Below are 9065 nucleotides of genomic sequence, written 5' to 3'. Positions count from 1 at the left end.
CTATATTTTTTAATTAGAAATAGTCATATTGAAGAAAATCGTGTATAATTTGAAAGGAAACTCACGAGGGTATGTTTGTTTGTGGATTTTTTACTTGAACTTTTTAGTTGATTTTGATTAGCTTTGTTATTTCAAATTAAAATCAATATTATTTATTTTTTTATAATTTTTAACAAAAATATATTTTTTTTCTACAAAATATCATACCAAAATATTATCTAAATAAAAAACTTAAACCAATTTCAAACATCAATAAAAAAAAAAAAACATATTTTTTAGAGATTTTTTAACTGGATTTTGTGAATTGTGTTTGTTTGTGAATTTTGAATTTCTGATAATTATAGTAAGAGATGATAAGATTATGATAAGATGAAAGAGAATTTAATAAGTAGTGAGATGTAAAATTAAAATAAATAAAAATAAATTATTAAAATATTTTTTTTCTTCCACCAAATTTATTTTCATATTTTTTTAGTCCATTCTTAAATTTACTTCATTACTGATCTTTTTTAAAAAATTAATATTTAATTATTACCTTTTATTCAATATTTATTTACAATAAATATTATTTTTATTATATTTTTTTCTTTATTTTTAACTACATTTTAAAAATACCATCAACTACTTTTATTACTTTTTCGATAAATTCTTTTTTTTTTTGTCTAATTCAAGTGGATTAATTTTACCGAATGAATGGACTATATTTTATATTGTACAATAATATTATTTAATTGAAATTTACTAAAAAAATGATTTATAATTAAAATCAAAATTTCTTGTTGTTAAATATAAATATAAAAAATAAAAATCTATTATTGTTGTTTGTATGTGCTTTTATTTCACTTTTTATTTAAAAAAAAATGACCCAAGTCGAATATTATTTTAAAAATTTAACTTTGAAAGGAGTTTTGAAACTCCTATATTAATAAAAGGTAGAATTTTTTAAAAAGTTTTAAATATAAAAATATAAGAATTTTGAAAACTATTAAAATATTAAAAATATGCTTTTTCAAAACTCTTATTTTCTCTTTCTAGTTGTAAAGCTTATAAGAGTTTTCAGAATTTTTACACCTTTAATTTCAATTTAATATTTTTTAAATAATTTTGTTGTATTTCAAATATTTGTATGTCTCGTTTCTTTCAGTTCTTAAGTCGAATTTCTTTTCAAAAAATCTTACATAGGGTATTATTTTTTGGACTAAATTATTTTATACAATATTTTGTTTTATATTATTTGTAAGCTATTTTTTTTTTTTATATAATGTATATTTTTTGTTTGATTACAACATTAATTTTATATGATATATTTTGGCATTAGTTTTAATAAGTTAGTTGTTAGTGTTTGTGCATTGTATTTTGTAACATCTTATTATTTATTTTGATATAATTTCTAATTTTATATTTATTTTATATTATTTATATGTATAATCATTTATGCTGATTTTTTATACTATTACTTTTATATATTGCTTATTTTGGTATTAATTGCTTATATTATAGTCAATATAAAATAAAATATTGCCTACAAACAATATAAAACAAATATGGTATAAAAACTATAAAATAATTTAGTCAAAAATAATAATAATAATACCTGAAAGTTGGACATTTTAAAGAGAAATTTGCTTCATAAACAAACAAATCGTACACAAAATTTGGAATACGGTCGTTTAAGAATTAAAATTAAAAATATAAAGGTTTACATGAAAAAGTTTTCAAAAACATTAAAAATTCATGTATTGAAAACATTCAATGTGACGGTAGTTAGAACAGAAAATAAAAATTTTGAAAAGCTATATATTTAATGTTTCACAGCTTTTAAAATTTCTATTATTTTGCATATAAGAGTTTTTTTTTTTTTTTAAATAGCCTAAGTCAAAGTATGATTTAAAAATCTAAAAAAATGGCATAAGTCAAAGTGCTATTTAAAATTCTAGCTTCCAACAGAGTTTTCAAAATTATTATATTAATATATTGTAGTAGTTTTCAGAACTCCTAATATTTTAAATTTAAATTTTTTTTAAATCTTTATAATTATTAAATATAGTAGTTTTAAAAACTAATATAAATATTTTTATTAAAAATAAGACCAAATATCATTCAAAGCCCTAAATCTCCTATTTCCATAGCGTTTTCTTTATGCGATTCTCTAAGGCCACTCCCGTTGGTGCTGCTCCTCTACGGCTTGGTAATTGATTTTCAATTTTTTGGTCCCTTCATTCTATTTTGTTTGTTTGTTGGTTTGGAAAATACATGTTTGGTGGGTGGAGAGATTAGTGTAGATATTAATAAAATTATTATTCTAATTTTTTGTGTTTTGGATTGATGGTTTTCATATAAATATCTTAAATAAATTTGAATTTCACTTTTTTTTCTCTAAAATCAGCACCTCTTTTTATATCCTCAATTTTCTATCGGATTGTTGAAAAATTTTGAAAGTTGCCTCAATTCAGATTGTTCGCTAGCATCTTCTTCACAAGGTATTATTTTATTTATTTTTTAATTTTTTAGTATTTCTTATTGTATAATAATTGAATTTTCAAAAAAAAAATTATCATATTTAATATTTTTTGGTATATACATTTTTTCTAATTTTTGTGATATTACATATTTTTATGGTCATATTTATGTTTATACCATTTTGCTAATAGTAGTACCTTGAGTTAATATAATTTTTATTGCTTTTAAAATTTTTAGGAGTGTTTATATTTTTGTTCAAGGACTTATATTTGATTTAATATAATAAGATATGAATTTCAGTATAAGTATTATTTATATTTATATATATTAAGTGAAAACAAAGTATAAAAATAAGTCATCTATAAAAATATTACAATAAGAAATAGACATAAATACATTATCCATATAAATAATCTTCCATTCGTCCACTTACAATGTTTACATATTTCTATTTTGGGACGTTCAATTACAAAGTTAACATTTCATTAAATACCTTACTTTTTTCCACAAATACCTTAATTTTACATCACATCATTACTTTTACACAAAAAAGTAAGGGCAAAAATGTCATTACACCACTTTTAACTACTCATTATAATTAAAATACTATTATTTCTTAAACACCGCGCCAAAAGTAAATGTAAACTTTCAAAGCGGACGGAGGGAGTATATCATATAAACCATACAAATAATGCCAAAAAACACCTAAGATGTTATAAAATTACAAACAAATACACAATCACTAAACGATTGTAATACCCCGTAGGTGGGCCGGTGCGAGGCCAATTCTCGTGGATGAGCCGGTGCCAGACCATCTAACGTTGAATATAGATTAATAGATTGAATAGACTACTCATGTTAACAATATGTTTATACCTATCAAATGGTTGTATAAAACAAAATATTGTATAAAAACTATAAAGTAATTTAGTCAAAGAAAAATAATACCCAGAAGTTGGGCAATTTGAATAGAAATTTTGCTTCACAAACGAACAACCTATAAACAAAATTTGGAATATGGTCGGTCGTTCAAGAATTAAAATTAAAATACATAGAAATTGTCAAAATTCCTATAAGAAAAAATATAAAAATTTAAATTTAGGAGTTTTGAGAAATTTTATAATACATTAATGTGAATGTATGATGTAGTTGGAAGATAAAATAAGAATTTTGAAAACCCCTTTATATTTAATGTTTTAGGTGTTTTCAAAATTTCTATTATTTTGGATATAATAATTTTAAAAACTTCTATAATCTATAAATATAATAGTTACGAGAACTCTTTTGAAGACTTAAATTTTTAAATCATACTTCGACTTTGACCATCTTTTATATAAAAAAAAAAAAAAACTCCCTTTTACTTCCTTTACTCAATATATATATATACTAGAACACGCTCTTACGCGGTATACCGCGCGACTATTCTATAATGTAATGTAGTGAAATATTATTTATTTGAAATATAAACTGTAAAACAAAAATACAATCGAATTATTTGCACTCAGGTTGGTGGATCAGGTCGTTTGGTTTGGTCGGTTGGTTAGCGGTCGGATAGGCAGGTCGGAAGGTCCTCGGTCGGTTGGTCTGGTCGGTTGGTCCTCGGCCGGATGATCAGGTCGGTTGGTTAGCGATCGGATGGGCAGGTCGGAAGATCCTCGGTCGGTTGGTCTGGTCGGTTGGTCCTCGGTCGGATGGTTAGCGGTCGGACAGACAAGTCTGATGGTCTGCGGTCGGATAAAGTAGGTCGGCTGGTCTGCGGTCGGATAGGCAAGTTAGCTGGTTCGCAGGTGGATAGACAGGTTGTTTAGTGGGTGCGGCCAAGGAGTCTTTTGGTCTAGCGATTGGTCTCTGGATTGGTTGGTTGGGCTATTTGAGTTCTGGAACTGGTGGAGGCATTTGGCGAGGCGGTTGATGTAACCGACCAGACGACGTTTCAAAATGTTTCGTCTTGGGCGGTTGACGGCGGTTTCTGGCGACGGTTCCAAAACGTCTTTTCAAGCCAGTACAAAGGTAAGTTAAGAGCTAAATTGTCATTTTCGAAATGAGGGGCATGATAGACTTTTCAAGTGACAGATCCGTACAATCTCGTGTATAACAACATACAAGTTTTAATACAAAAATCAACTAATACATAAGGTTTTGTTACGTACAAAAATAATAATAATAATAAAAATAATGGTAGCAGTGTCTTGAAGGAAGGTAGGACCCGAAGTCGGGCAGAAAAATAGAAAAATTTGCGCTCAGGTCAGTTGGTCAGGTCGGGAGGTCCTCAGGTCGGGAGGTCCTCAAGACGGAAAGTCATCAAGCAGGAAAGTCCTCAGGTCGGGAGGTCCTCAAGACGGAAAGTCATTAGGAAGGAAAGTCCTCAGGTCGGGTAGTCAGGTCGGTTGGTTAGCGGGTCGGAAAGTCTGTAGGTCTGATGGTCAGCAGGTCGGACAGACATGTCGGAAGGTCTGCGGTCGGGTAGTCAGGTTGGTTTGTTAGCGGGTCGGATGGTCCATAGGTCGGAAAGTCTGCAGGTCTGATGGTCAGCAGGTCGGACAGACAGGTCGGATGGTCAGCAGGTCGGATAGACAGGTCTGATGGTCAGCAGGTCGGACAAACAAGTCTGATGGTCTGCGGTCGGATAAAGTAGGTCGACTGGTCTAGCAATTGGTCTCTTGAATGGTCGGTCGGGCCAGTTGAGTTCTGGAACTGGTGGAAGCGTTTGGCGAGACGGTGCAAGACACGTGTCAATAAAGGAGGAATTAGTGGGCAATTGATGTAACCGACCAGACGACGTTTCAAAGCGTTTCGTCTTGGGCGGTTGACGGCGGTTGCTGGCGACGGTTCCAAAACGTCTTTTCAAGTAATATTTAAGGATTTAGATTTTTTATTCTCAAGCATCTTCAATCAACTTCAACAAAGCAAAGTCAGATTTGGGGATCACCACTTTAAATTTTCAGCATTTTAATTTTTCAGTCAATTTCCTTTTATGTACCGTACAATGTTTAGAGATTCCTAATCTCAGACGCTAAAAAATCAAATTTAAGGTGTTACGTACAAAAATAATAATAATAATAAAAATAATGGTAGCAGGGTCTTGAACGAAGGTAGAACCCGAAGTCGGGCAGAAAAGTAGAAAAATTTGCCCTCAGGTCGGTTGGTCAGGTCGGGAGGTCCTCAAGACGAAAAGTGGTCAGGTTGGGAAGTCCTCAGGTCGGGAGTTCCTCAAGACGAAAAGTGGTCAGGTCCGGAAGTCCTCAGGTCGGGAGGTCCTCAAGACAGAAAGTGGTCAGGACGGGAAGTCCTTAGGTCGGGAAGTCCTCAGGTCGGAAGGTCCTCAAGACGGAAAGTGGTCAGGTTGGGAAGTCCTTAGGTCGGGAGGTCGTCAAGACGAAAAGTGGTCAGGTCGGGAAGTCTGCAGGTCGGACAGACAGGTCGGATGGTCAGCAGGTCAGACAGACAGGTCTGATGGTCAGTAGGTCGGATAAAGTAGGTCGGCTGGTCTAGCAATTGGTCTCTGGAATGGTCGGTCGGACAAGTTGAGTTCGGGAACTGGTAGAAGCGTTTGGCTAGACGGTGCAAGGCACGTGTCAATAAAGGAGGAATTAGAGATTCCTAATCTCAGGCGCTAATTAATCAAATTTAAGGATATTTTCCATATCTTTGAATTTTACTTTTTGTCTGTTGAAAAAATACATCAACACTTTATTTTCATATTTTACTTTTTATTGTTGAAAAATTGCATCAACAACAATAAAAAATAAAATAGAGGAGAATATAGATGAAATGTTTGAGATAAGAAGGGTGACCCTGCATCTCTTTATGAGTTTTGAAATGTCAAAAATAGCAAGGATATTTCAACTTTGATCATTGTTACGCACAAAAAATAATAATAATAATAAAAATAAGGATAGCAGGATCTTAAAGGAAGATAGACACGAAGTCGGGTGGAAAAAGAAAAAAATTTGCCTCAAGTCGGTTGGTCCTCGGTCGGATGGTCAGGTGCGTTGGTTAGCAGTCGGATAGGCAGGTCGGAAGATCCTCGGTCGGTTGGTCTGGTCGGTTGGTCCTCGGTCGGATGATCAGGTCGGTTGGTTAGCGGTCGGATTGGCAGGTCGGAAAGTCCTCGGTCGGTTGGTATGGTCGGTTGGTCCTCGTTCGGATGGTTAGCGGTCGGACAGACAGGTCTGATGATCAGCAGGTCGGACAAACAGGTCTGATGGTCTGCGGTCGGATAAAGTAGGTCGGCTGGTCTGCGGTCGGATAGGCAAGTCAGTTGGTCCGCAGGCGGATAGACGGGTCGCTTGGTTGGTGCGGCCAAGAAGTCTTTTGGTGTAGCGATTGGTCTCTGGATTGGTCGGTTGGGCTATTTGAGTTCTGGAACTGGTTGAGGCATTTGGCGAGGCGGTTGATGTAACCGACCAGACGATGTTTCAGGTAGATTAAGGGCTAAATTGTCATTTTCGAAATGAGGGGCATGATAGACTTTTCAAGTGGCAGATCCGTACAATCTCGTCTTTTCAAGCCAGTACAAAGATAGGTTAAGGACTAAATTGTCATTTTCGAAATGAGGGGCATGATAGATTTTTCAAGTGGCAGATCCGTACAAACTCGTGTTTATAAGATATAATATATATATATTACACTCCCTTAGGGTGTGTTTATTCGAGGGGATTGGATTTTAATTCAACTATTCATTTTATTTTTTTATTTTTAAAAAACATTAAATCAAACACTTATTTTTTATTTTATTATATTATACTAAAAAATCAATTTTACATTCAAAAAATCACATCAATACCTATTTATATTATATCATATAATTATTCAAATTCAAAATTTTTACTATTCAAATCCCAACTCAAAATCCAAACCTCCAAACAAACACACCCTAATTTGTTCCTATTTTCTATTTTCGTCCATCTTACATACATTGTTCATTCTATTTTTGAAAATATAATTATGCACTTTAATCACATTTTAAATTTTATAATTTTTTTATTTTAATTAAACTATTTACTTATTTTAATCTTAATCTATAATTATTTTTACATTATACACTTATTAATTATCTACTAATTATACTTTACTTAAATTCTTGTATCTACATAATAAGCCCAAAATACGAAGGATTAATATGTATTTATATTTAATTTATAATTTATAAAATAAATATATAAAACAAAATCAAATTTGGGGTCAAAAAGTAATTAATCCTTCGAAAAGGTTTATTGTAGCATGCTCCAAAATTCGAGGCTTAAATGGCGGAGCAATTTTCATTTCGTATATGAAGTATTTATTTTAAATTGATTTTGTGTAAAATAGAAAATATCCTTTGGTTTAGTATATAGTGAAAAATAAAGTGTGTTACCAATTTATTTATTTTTTTTATAAGTAAGAGTGAGAAAAATTCATAATTAGGTAGCAACTATAGATTATTAATGAAAGTGAAAAATTATAGGTGTAACAATCATAAATGATAAATATTATGACCATACAATTTAAACTATGCTAAAGGCTTAAAAAATTAATTAGCTTAATTTATATAATTAATTAAAATAATTAATATAATTATATATTATTAATTTTTAACTATCAGCGTGGATGCTCACTTGAAAAAAAATATAAAGTCATATGATATTTACTAAAGACAATACTCTCTTTGTTCGCCAATTTTAACCAATTTTTTTAAAAGATTTTATAAATAAAATGAAATTAAAAATTAAAAAAAGAAAAGAAAAAAAAATTACAAAAAATAAAGATGTAAACAGTATTTCCTCTTTACCAAGAAGACTCGTATAAAAAAATATATATATTAATATATACGTATCATAATGCGATCATTTGCTTGCTCATATAAAATTTAAAGAATAATTATTTTATGTATATAAATAATTATATTGAATAAATAAATAAATAATTATTGTAACTTATTGTGTTTTTTTTTTTTTAAAAAAAAAAAGAAAACTTATTGTCTTTATAAAATAATTGAGTGGTTGAATATTAGATATCATAATATATTCTCTGTAAGAAATAATGTGTTTATTCTATATTTTTTAATAGACGTATTCTTATGTTATACTTTTTCCATAATGTAAATTTGTGTTCATTTGATCGGATACGAAAATTAATAAAAATGAGTAATAATTGTTAATTTTTTTTTTTATGGTAAAGAAAAGTACAAAAATGTAATAATTTTTTACTTAAAAAAAAAACGAGAATAATTTTCGATAACAACCCAAAAAGAAAAGTGAGCATAGATGTGAATGAGGGACGCAGTAGTATTAAATATGTTAAACTATGTCCACAATTCAAAAAAAATAAAATTTTATATTAAATTATTGATTTTAGTAAATAGACATATAGTGTATAATTATATGTAAATGGAGTATTTTTTAATATTGCCCCGTGCTTAATGTTCTATTTATTTTTTTATTTTGACTCGTTTTATAACAAAGTAATTATTTTTTTTTTAGTAATTATACTATTTAACTAACATTACAAATACTTTTTCAATTTACAATAATATATTACATAAATATCATTACCTTATATCATACAATACTAATAAAGTTAGTTTAGTCTTTTTTTACCTTTATTTTTACTACATCTCAATATAA

Source organism: Andrographis paniculata, unplaced genomic scaffold (assembly GCF_009805555.1).
Source record: "Andrographis paniculata isolate CXL003 unplaced genomic scaffold, ASM980555v1 Contig78END, whole genome shotgun sequence".
NCBI lineage: Eukaryota > Viridiplantae > Streptophyta > Magnoliopsida > Lamiales > Acanthaceae > Andrographis > Andrographis paniculata.
This window is presented reverse-complemented; position numbering follows the sequence as displayed.